Source organism: Eptatretus burgeri, chromosome 5, assembly GCF_056783735.1.
Source record: "Eptatretus burgeri isolate ZD-2024b chromosome 5, Ebu_testis_v1, whole genome shotgun sequence".
In the NCBI taxonomy this organism is placed as follows: Eukaryota; Metazoa; Chordata; class Myxini; order Myxiniformes; family Myxinidae; genus Eptatretus; species Eptatretus burgeri.
In genome coordinates this window covers 24643611-24655850 of record NC_140965.1, presented here as the reverse complement: position 1 = coordinate 24655850, position 12240 = coordinate 24643611, and the positions used below count along the sequence as shown (strand labels likewise).

The following is a 12240-nucleotide window of genomic DNA, read 5'->3' as shown; positions in this document are numbered from 1 at the left end:
TCGATAAGTGCGTGTCCAGGTTAGATTTCCCCACCGATGTCTAAAGGGAATTATTCGTGTGCTGGGCTGTGAATCTTAAGGTAGTATTATTCTTTTCTATCTTTATTTTGAACAACATCTCACCATCATCTCCACGGCGCCGACATCTTTTCAAGGTTGGAAAAAAAAATTGGCTCAGGAATTTAGAAAATATGTTAATACGGCAAACGGCTGAGAAATCGGGCGTTATTAAATATATTGTTACGAATCTGGAAACCATGCGCACTCAACGTTCAGGTCCCAAAGGTAGTTATGCCGGTAAGTATGTGTGTAGTCAGGTCCCCGTCCTTTTGTTTAGCGGGAGGATTAAATGTGTGCATTGTGACGTCTTTAGTTAGGTTATTATATCCAACGAGCCATCGAATAAACCATCCCATCTGCATGATCCATCCCCCATCATGATCCACTACCCACCTGCTGTCTCCAAGCACTCCGACTTGCCAGGGCAGGGTCTTGCAGCCGTTCCTTGCCGCTCCCACAAACGTTTTAACTCTTGCACCAATGCAACATGGATACTGTTACTCTTCGAGAGCGGAGCCATGTGGAGAATGCGGGGTCTCCGAACAGGGGCCACGGCTCTGCCCCGGTGGGGTGTGGCCATGGGCCAATGAGGGACGGACAGCGAGATGATTCTCGCCAAGGCCCTCCCCATGTGGGAGGAGATATGTATATCTCGGAGACTCGGAGGGTTGTCGTTGGCGCTGGTGGTGTGCGAGAGCAGAGCAGTGCGAGAGCTATGTGTGTTTCACGAGGGAAGCGGATAAAGATCCCCGAGCACGCTCTGAGAAGAAGTACTGGAGTTCTGGAGTGGTCACATTCATCACGGTGGCTGTTACGGGGAGAGGAGTTTTGTGGAACCCGACCATTCACCACCTGAGCTCCACCACGAACCACGAGTCCCCCACGTGCGACTGGGACCAGGCCGACGACCATTGACAGGTGCCGCAGCATGGAGTACCCCCTTTCTCTGACGCCCAGGTACCCATCCGGACTCATCCCCAGCTCGTCTCTCATCGGCTGGAGGGTCCAATAAAGAACTCCAGGGTTTCTTTTCTTTTTGTGTGTGTGTCTGCATGTGGGCCCATCTTTAAGTAGAACTGAATAAGTGTTTTTTTGATCCTTGTAAATATTCTCTGCATATTCGCTTCAAGTCTCACCTCTTCTGTCTTTTGATTTTATTGTAAATAAATTATTAGAAATGTTCCCAGCTCGTTTCTGTCCTTTAGTTATTTTGTCCAGCATGGTCCAAGTCTGAGTTCAGATGGGGTTTCATCACCGATAATCCGTTAATCCGAGCCATCACGGCTTTGGCAGTTTCCGCTCGGCTGCAACCGAGCCGGAGTTGGTAGTCGCTAGTTGGAACTCTACCGCAGTTGGTAGAGTGACCTTGTTCGAGAAAGACGTGCCGAGGGGGTGAATCCCCAGTAGCCAAGACTGTGTGGTTATTTAGGTATATTGGGATCTAGACAATTAACCCGATGTCACGCGGTCAAGATATTGGCGTTTCACAGTCGATTAATCGACCCGCCGGCTTCGGAGTAATCCAGAGCAACGGCCTACGATTCAGGGGAGTCTGGTGGAGACGATGCAATTTTCCCCACTTAACGGTTGTTCTTGCCACCGACCCCCGGCCCGCAACAATATTTTGCTCTGAAACCCACAAAGAGAAACATATATCCTTTGTAAAGCAAATCCGATAACCAAATACTTTTGAAACGGGTGCGGGGACAAAGGAAAACTTGATAGAACCTCCATGAGATACGGGATGAAACTTTGCCACCACGGCACCCGCATGGGTGCGTTTAATAATAGCATTTAAAAAAAAAACACACGGGGTCTGATGGGGTCTACGGAGGGAGTTTACTGGGGGGGGGGGGGTTGCCTCCTCAAAAAGGTATTTGCTTCCTTCTCAGATGATACACACAATTCTGAGACAGGCATGGCATGTCCACACACCCGCGGAGAGACCATACAGATCCAAATCTACCCATATGTTCCACGTCCGTGTGTGTTGTATACGTACCTCTACCTTGTAGCAACTGTCGACTGTACATCCTGATGAGGACACAAACTGTATTGTACAGCTCGGTAAGTAGCTTCAGTCGCTCAAGCACTCCAACGGAATGCCTGGCTTGGCAAGCGATTACCATTTGCCCTCAATACAATTATGCAACTGGAAATGCCCGTGTAATGTCCCAATTGGACAAATCAACACTTTTTGGGGGAGTCGGAACTGCTGATATTTTCAAATCACATCTTTTATAGTGTGTGTGAACGCCTTTATAGTTGTTGAGGAACTCTGGGAAAAGTTTGAAACAGCGTAGCACTTCTTTTTTTGTATGCCTTGTCAAGGCTCATATGAGAGCTAACACACAATGCACAGCAAGGGGGGGGGGCATGAGACGAGGGGCGTGGGAAGGACAAAACATTGGGGAACAGAAACATTTGGAGATCTGTGGAAGGGAGAGGGATGGGGTGGGGAACATGGGGTATGCTAGATGGATATTACAGGGACTTTCAGGAAGGAAAGCAGGGAATTTGAAGGAGGTGGGTTTGGGGTGGATTAGTGTGGGTAGAAAAGATCGAGTATTTGGATGGGGGACGAGAAGAGGTGGTGGTGAACAGCTGTTCTGAAGGCCTGGAGGGAAGAATGGGATTGAACAGAGTGAGGGAGTTTATTCTATATGTGGAGAAAAAGAGAAATGAAAGAGTGATGGTGAGCAGTGATTCGTGATTTTGGTAGTTTTACCATAAAGGGGGTTGCTGGCGGACCTTAGGCGCCCTGCGTAAATATGGTGGGGACAAATTGCAGAGAGAGCAGGGAGGGCGAGATCGGAGAGGAGACGGTAGAAGACAGAAAGACCACCAACCTGCCTGCGGTGAGAGAGTGAGAGGCCCACTTACCTTGAGTAAGTCTTCTTGGGTTGCTTTACGCAGCTTATTCAGCTCGAGGAGTGTGGGAGGAGTCAATCACATATATATATATATATATATATATATATATATATATATATATATATATATATATATATATATATATATATATATATATATATATATATACATACATACATACAGTATATATGTTGAGATCGAGTAATGTCCACTCTGCTCATGGTAGAGAAGAGCTTTTAATTCACATCAAAAGAGTACATGACAGAAAGTGAGACAGAGAGTACCTACAGTATCCCAGCTCAATCGAACTCCCGCTCGCAAGCAGTTTTGTTCACTATATGTGTACTTTGTTCTGCTCCCCCCCTCCCCCCCCCCTTTAAGGGCATCTGTTTTCATGATTTACCCAACTTCCATCAGGTTTCTATTTCCTTTTTCAGATATCGTATACCTTTGAGGTAACAACACCCCAGCACTGTTTCTCTCCTGGACTGGCAAAGCATTGATCTTTCACTAGCAAGAAGATCTGTTGTTGGTCATTGTGACAGGCAGATCTTTATCACAATATATATTATCTTTTCAGTCTGCGAGCCAGATGTTTCATTATAAAGATGAATCAATAGAGTGAAAACAACACTTTTTATACTCCAAAAGGTTACTTTCGATCGTTTAAAGTATTTTCATCAACAATGGCTGTTTTTCAGTGTTGGGAGATGTTCAATAGCTCTACAATTGCCCTCTGTTACTTAGAAACATAGTGGAGAAGGAACACCACAGTTACACAATAACTTTTGAGAGATGGAATCTCGATGGATCGGCAGGATGGCAGGCAGGCATCTTTTCTACAGGCGGTCCACTCTTATGGTCAGCTCCAAGTGGCCCATAACGTCATGAAAGCTCCGCCCGCACCTTCTAACCTCATAAAAAGCCCCCTCTCTACCATCCTAACCGGCCCACCAATACCCCACCCCTCTAGAATAGTGGATACATTTCGACAATTATGACTTAGATATAGGTCATGAGGAAGCAAAATTACTTTTCAAAAAAACAACTCGCACAAAAATTATTTCACACACACAAAAAAAAAAATATATTTTTAACTAACTAGGGTTCGTTATGAACAACAAGTAAGAATATATTTTAGCTAACTATTGTTCTCTATGAACGACAAGAAGAATATATTTTTATAACTGCAAGCCAGAGTAAAAAATATAACAAAGTACAAAATCCCAATATTTTCCAACAAGGCAATGTTTAGATAATATTTCTTTCCATCTCCTTCATTGGTGCAAGCAATTCGAGACACTCATCCAATGTGAGTTTGAGCCATGGGTTAACAATCCCATCAAGTTCACAGTACATTTCAGGTTCTATGGGGTGGGGAGAAAAAGAAGAGTGAATTATCGGGGAGGGTAGGGAGGGTAGAGATGGCGGAGGTGTTGGCTGCGGCTTGAGCACAGCAATCGCAGCAGGCTTCCCCAGGACCGTCTCCGTTTTTGTTGGTTTCTTTGCTGCGGAAGAACATCGTCTCATGCAATCCCTGATTAGATTTTTATGCATGCAATGATAACAATAGCACTGAATATCATAAGGCCAACGATCAATATGTGGAATATCCATGTTCCCCCTTTACCAAACACTTCCATAACCCATGATCTGAACCCTTCTTCCTTAAAATAGCAATGGTACTCTGCAGCTACCTTCCTTAGGTGTTCCTCTAGGTCTCAGAAATATACCATTAATGATGTCTGGGATTCCGCAAGATTATTTATTCATATCCTTATATCTATCCTTGTCCCAGTTATCCCTTCATGTAACAATATGCCTTGTTCCAGGCATACAGTACCTTTGTCCCCTTCATCCCGTAGCACACGAGATGCATAATTGTATAAAAGGGCCCTATAAGTGTTTTCCCATATAAGCCTTCCTCATGCAATTGATCCCAATGTTTATCACGATTATACACATGCTAATCAAAAACACTGCCACATCTGTTATAAACCTCCAGTAACATTCTTTCTCTTTTCGATTTCCTGTATCCTCTTGCAATGAGATGTGTGAATCCATGATTGGCTTTCCTTTCCACTTGACAGCTCCTTGGGTAACCAATACCTGAAAAGGTTCAGTCCACTGCGTCTTCAGGACGTTCCTCCATTCGAACACCCTGTTGTCAAACTTTCACAATATTTATTAGCATCACAAGAATTAATATTAATTTATGCATGTCCATATATTTTACCAATAATTATATGTACTGTTTGGCCTAGCACTTACAGTGGTGACCTGGAATCCCAGAGCCCTAAGCTCAAGTTTCATTTACCACTAAACGAACCCCAGAGGGCAAACTCAGCAGCACAGTCATTCTCCAACCAGTGATGCAACCAAAAGCCAAAAGGCAGCACACACACCACAAACATTTGATAATACATAGCTTCTTCTAAAACTTTCGATTTCACAAATTTTCGATTTTCTCCCACCTCTGCAAGTTCTTGAATGTTCCTTGTTCTCAGCACCTCCTTCTACATCATCCCCCTTTTGCTCGTGCAGCTCATTTTATGAGCCAACCGAGCAAAACGTTTTGGGTAACCACTTTACCCTTTTTTAAGACCATATTGTTGTGGGGGGCTGGGTATCAGCAGCGAGTACGACCGCTAGAGGGAGCAGTAGAGTCAGTTCCACCGAACGCACCCTTCTTTCCGATTCATAAGTTGGTCGTCTTCAGAGAGCGTTTGTGGTGTAGTCTCCATGCACTTTGGCTGGGTATTCAAAATCCTGTCCCGTTTCGTCGTAGTAAGACTGTACAGTGCAAAGTAAACTACTGGTCTGAGCTCAAATACAATAAACAAATGTAAACAGCCCCCCAGTCTACCATTGTGACAAAAATAAAATTGTCCGATTAAATCTCAAGAATTTCGGAGCAGGAAGTACAGTGCACGGAGAGCCTTCCCAGGTACGGTGGCTGCTATGATATGAAAAAATGCGTTTTTTAAAAATACCAACCGATGCTGACGTCAGAAGACAACAAATTCAGATCTCAACGTAAACAAAGATGTTGTAAATTCTGCCTGCCCGAACCGACCCATGGGTTCACACCACTACCTTCACCACAGATACATGTGCTCACTTGCACCCACCACTTGCTCACCCACTAACCCAGACAATCCTGATGGTGCAATTATCCCAATCGCACCTTGGCGTCCTGGTGTTGCAGACTCCCTTTGCGGACCCCTGTCTCCAGCATTGCCATCCATGTTTACCAGGTGTTCCTGGCCTACCCCCCCCCCCATCACCTTCCTGCTTCGTGCAGCCCTCGATGATTCGGCTCGGTGGTACTCGAACCTGCAACTCGATGCCGCTGCAAGCACCAGGTAGGAGGGTTGCGTCGGTTGCCAATGGAACTCCCTCCACAGGCGCTCGGCACGTACAATACCTCCACACGTTCAGTATAGTCCACAAGCCACTACCTCACAGTATTCTCAAGGTTCCCCATACGTTACTTGGGTCCTGCACAGTTGTAATTTGCCTTTGGCACCTCATCGCCTCTGGCAGCCAGTACCCCAAAAGGGTTAAGATGTTTCCCCTGCAGTCATCCACATAGTGTACCAATAATACCTCTGGCAATTTGAAATTGTGCTTTTGTCCAAACAACTAACACCTCATCTTTTAAATAACTTTACCACAACATCAGTACAAAAATACAACTCGGTTCGTTAATCTTTCAATTAACAAATTATGACTCCTCGCTTCACTGATACAAACTGGCCGACGATGTGTTCAAAGTCAGTAATTACCCCCGCAGAGCAAGGTCACGGTCTGCCTTGGGCCAAGGAGGCTCTCAAATATGAAAGTATTAGTTTTAATTTGCTGAATGATCTCTCACAGCTGGCAATGGAAACTGCGATGGTTAGCATTATCTGAATCCATCAATATCAGAGCTGTACAATTCCCTCAATTTTTCACACTCTTTTGCATATTTGATGAGGCTAATCTGCATCATTTTTATTATATAAATTATGTAACGACTTTGACCAAATTGACAACTTAACATTCCCACGGAACATCGCAAATGTGTGCAAAGTTCGAGGCGGTCGGGTTATCCGTTTTGGAGACATAAGTATCATTTAAGTATGTTTATCAGAGATACAAACTATGGTGAAAATTTCATGTCGCTCGGACTTACCGTTCCTGAGAAAATGATTTTTAAAACGATTTCCTCTATACCCGGCTGAGTTGCGTATGTAATTATGTCCACAGCCACAGTTGCGATTTTAACTCGTTCTTCATTCAAACATGTCATCGTAATTTTTTTTTTTAATCTGCCAAATTCTCAATTATCTTTTACATGAGCCTAAAGTCAACTCCCAACAGGGTGTCTCTCCATACGGGGAGCAATGCCACGAGAAACACGCGGCCCGGCGCGACGACGCACAGGAAGCGGTCCAAGTGGTCTCGCGATGCTCATCAGACCCGCCGCTAACGCAGCCCTTCTGCGTCTGGGAGAGGCTCACGGCCGGCTAAGCCGGGCTCGATGCGCGAGGCGGTTCATAGCACTGCACCCGCAAACAGCATTATAACCAAATTCAGACTACTCTCCAGCTCAATCCAAACCTCGGCAACCGCGATTCCAAACCACCCCATCCCAAAACACACTCCGCACGTCACTTGCACGATTCGCATTCCCTCATTCAACCCAGGTCGGCGAGATGGGCACTCATTCCAATGTGTGTATCGGTAGAGGGACACTGCATCAGTGGCACAGTTATGCTGATGACCACAACACAGCAATTCGAGACACCATCGCATTGACCTCAAGCTCCAATCACCAGTCTATATCTCACCTGGGAGAGCTTGCCTGAGATAACTCACCACCTGTCTCTCTCCTCGTTGATATCACACCCAAAAAAAGAATTTTTATTTTCAGCACAAAGATTACACTCGGTGGTTTGCAGTTGCCTTTTGCAGGAACAATCGGGACTGTAATTTGGAATTTGCTCAGGGTCCAGTATACAATGGTCTTGGCTTTATGAAAGACACCTTGGGAGCTCCAAGGTCCATTAACTGCCGCAAACGTCGATAGACAACACAACCAAGCAGGACACGTCCATTCGAGGGCCCAAACACATGCTCTGCGATCGACTCGTGTTTGTAAATCTACAAGGCCAGTATGAACAACTTTGCAAACTTACACAGTATTTGTATTTTGACCTGGCCTGATTTTAATACGACCCAGATGTTGACCACTCGTGCTTCATGCCCCCTCTCGCACACCGTATAGCCCTCCCCTCCTTCGAGGGCTCCACTCACGGCTTTGCTCATGCATTCAACCACAGATGCCTACCACGATTGATTGTAAAACCGAGCTCCTCACAATAATGATGCACCCAACCGTGTTGATAATTTCCGTGCCTCACTCGGTTTTTTTAAAAAGGAAAAAAAAGATATTTCTTTTAGAAAGCATCTTCCCCTATTCAGGCAAACTTCACGCAGCCCGACTCCCAAGCAAAGATCGCGCATAGCCTGATAGACCCTCTTCAGAAGTCTTTGACCCCTTACGAAACCCTCGCATCGATTTTTTTTTTTCCCCCCAACCGCGATTAAATAATTCTCTATTTAATTCGTCTTGTATGGACTCCTGGACAAGAGATATTTCATTTTCGCACCTCCTCTCCCCATACTCCCTGTGGAGGGAGGATAGCTTTTGTCAGTAACATTTTCTGTACCTCCTCTCTCGGTAACTTATGTCTTTTTAAACTCCCGTTTATGCTTGTACTTCTCATCACAATCAAGGCTCTCTTCGGCACATCTGCCACAAATTTTCCAGTTGACTCGTTTTTGAGTCGTTAAAAACTCTCAAAGAGGAACACAACCCCCACCTTTACCCTTCAGGCAAAGCGCACACATTCCTCCACTTCACAATGGGGCATCCTTCCCTCTGTGGGGAATCATTCCCTCCCACCTTCCATTTCCACGTATCGTTTTCACGAGCAGCCTAGTTTCGTCTGCTGTTCTTTCAGCACCTTGCTTTAAATTTCCAAATATTATCACATTTTAATCTCAACTCATGTTCCTTTAATGGATGGTACACCGATTTTTAGTTTGCTGCACTGTGACTTTCCCTTCCGCCTGCGTTTTTCGGCCACCTCCTCACCGGGAAGGCAAAAGTCGTGGCCAGCGACCTCGTACCTTCCAAGTTTGGACACAACCTCGACGGATTAACTAAACCTTCAGGTGGGTTACCTGGTATTCTCCCTTGATTGCCCCGCTCCGTGCACTGAGTTGCATGGGTGGGGCAAGGTGTTTTCTCAAATCTTAACACTTGCAACTTTTCTTTTTTCTTTTTTCAACATTATTTATTTGTCATGCTTCTTCCTTACACATCTTACAAGCTTCAAGTTTGGTTCGGGCTTATTCACATATGCATATCTTAACGAATCTTATTCTAGGAATACATATGGGTACTTTTAAATTCATTCATAGCATGATTCTAATTGATCACATGACCTAGGTCTATAATTTCCGTTACAGCTTTATTTTCCCACTTTTCCTTGATAATTTCTAGAGTATTCTTGGACTGGTCAGTATTTTGCCCAGGGTGTTCTCGGGCTGGGTCGGGTGTCTGTCACACCTTTCCACGAACCCTCACACTCCCTTGCACACCTTCCACATCCTCGATCTCCCACAGAAATACTTTGTCCCTTGGAGATTTCTCAGGTTAGCCTTCCAGCGTTTTCCCTCAATCTCCCCTCCGGACCCTGTCCTGCAGAGGTTGCTCAGTTGAGCCTTCCAGCATCTTCCCTCAACCTCCCCTCCGGACTCTAAAACTCCCCCCGGGGTACCCCTCTTTTGATGTGTATAAAGCTCTCTCTTTCCGTTCTTTTAAGATAAGGACAGATTACAAAGAGGCAGCAAATCTGTATGCCCTGGTGCGAGAAAAGAGGCAGTTCTTCTTACCTTATCTTTAAGCCGGCCGGCTCTTCTCTTTTGTCTCACCAGAGCCCGTTCGCCCCACTCCCATCTGCTTATCCTGCAATCTACGCCAAATGATGAGATCGAGCAATGTCCACTCTGCTCATGGTAGAGAAGAGCTTTTAATTCACATCAAAAGAGTACATGACAGAAAGTGAGACAGAGAATACCTACAGTATCCCAGCTCATTCTAACTCCCGCTCGCAAGCAGTTTTGTTTACTATATATATACTTTGTTCTGGCCCCCCCCCCCCCTTGTAGGGCATCTGTTTTCATGATTTACCCAACTTCCATCAGGTTTCTATTTCGTTTCTTAGATATCGTATTCCTTTGAGGTAACAACACCCCAGCACTGTTTCTCTCCTGGACTGGCAAAGCATTGATCTTTCACTGGCAAGAAGATCTGTTGTTGGTCAATGTGACAGGCAGATCTTTATCACAATATATATTATATTTTCAGTCTGCGAGCCAGATGTTCCATTCTAAAGATGAATCAACAGAGTGAAAACAACACTTTTTTTATACTCCAAAAGGTTACTTTCGATCGTTTAAAGTATTTTCACCAACAATGGCTGTTTTTCAGTGTTGGGAGATGTTCAACAGCTCCACACACTATATATATATATATATATATATATATATATATATACATATATATATATATATATATATATATATATATATATATATATATATATATATATATATATATATATATATATATATATATATATATACATATTAGGGTGTGTCTAAATTTTGAAGTTTTGAAATTAATACTGGCCAGGTTGCCATTGTGTGCCACTTGAGAAAAAAATGATATATGCCAATTTATACGAAAATCAGAGTATATTTAGAACTTGCTCAAAGCCCAGAAAGATTTACTACAGATAGTAAAATGCGCGATATTGTAGCTTATTTTAATTCAATGCTAAAACATCCAAACAATGATATAAAACACACAAAGGGAACAGTCACTGTACAAAATGAAATAAAAACAAATAAAAAACAATCACTGATTTAACTTATCAATTCCCTTCACTTCAGTGGCCTTCACTGATTTCAAGAATTTGTTTCTGTGGTACTTGAGCATTTGTAGTACAAATTGTTTTTCTTCCTCATTGCGGACCAGGGCTTCATTGAAGGACTGCATAAGAGCGACTCCTCTCTCTCTGCCAAATCATTTGTCACTCGTAGGGCAGAAATGATATTTGTTGCCTCATTGTATGATTTGTTTGCCTCCCATTGTTGTGGGTCTGCTTCAAGAAAGGTTTCATCCAGTCCCAGGATCTGGAGCAGCTTGATGGTGGAAGTGGTAACGAAGTCGGGTAGTGCCATAGTAGGTGGATCTTTTATGGGAGGAAGCCTTTTTGGGGGTTCATCAGATCCCTGGTTATTGTGCATGTTGTGGACCATGCAGCGCTTTTCATCGACAGTGACGGAGTCACAGAAAAGGCTGAGGCCAAGCAAGGTCTCCGACAAATACCACAGGTGTCTGGAAAATGCAGTCAAAGCAGCATTTGAGACTTCCTTGTCTGGGTAGCTATGCAGTGCCTTCAAGAATTGAAGATCATTCCTTGGGGCTTTGCCGGCTGATGGACAGGTGAACCAGTATTTAACATAGGTAGTGGTCACAAAAGTGACACTCGAAGTAAGTGCTTCCACACCATGCGAGAGTGGGATTGTACAGATGCCCTCGTTGTGCTCTGGCGCTGTTGGATGTGGAACTGATCTCTAAAAAGCCACATCTTGATGGCATAAATGGCACGTGCCATCCAACGCGCACGGTGAACTGCCCCTGGGTACCTGAACCTAATTCCCTTTGGTGGAGTAGCTCCTAGGAAGATGACTGTTAACTGCAAGAGCTCTTCGTAGTGATCTCTGGGGTGCTTAGTATTCAGTTGCTGCATGGCAAAGGTGATGATACTTTCTCGAATATCATCTACATGCTCTGATGCATTTACATCATCCAAAGCTGTGCGATACTTTGATTGATCAATGTTTGGCCAGAAATCACGGAAATGACTGAAGATTTCGATTTTTGGAGACCTAAAAACATCTTACAGTGAAAAAACCTTTTCCAAAACAATTTCAAACACGTGATGTTGACAGGCAAGGTTCAGAAGATCCTTTCCTTACTCTGTTTTGAGTTTTATGCAAACGCCGCCCTTTATACCTGTATTACTTGCTGTTGTGTCGAAACATAAGGCCACAATTCTGTTCTCCAGTTCCCAGCTCCTTATCTCAGCCATACAGGCCTCTGCCATAATGGCAGCAGTGCCGGAATATAGTTTGGGGATGGCAAGAAGCTTGGTTACCTCCTTGCCAGACACCATAATAGGA

General features: G+C 44.3%; 1 protein-coding gene and 1 long non-coding RNA gene across 2 annotated transcripts in view; one reads left to right on the top strand and one right to left on the bottom strand.

Annotated features, from left to right (window-relative positions):
• The window catches only part of SSRP1 (structure specific recognition protein 1), a 105048-nt gene that overhangs the window by 81900 nt on the left and 10908 nt on the right, over positions 1 to 12240 (top strand). The window lies entirely within an intron of this gene.
• LOC147026088 (uncharacterized) lies at positions 3395 to 10488 on the bottom strand. Its single transcript, XR_015058110.1, has 2 exons — positions 9733 to 10488; positions 3395 to 9669 (listed from the first exon to the last, which is right to left on the bottom strand). It is a non-coding gene; the product is annotated as an uncharacterized LOC147026088 (long non-coding RNA).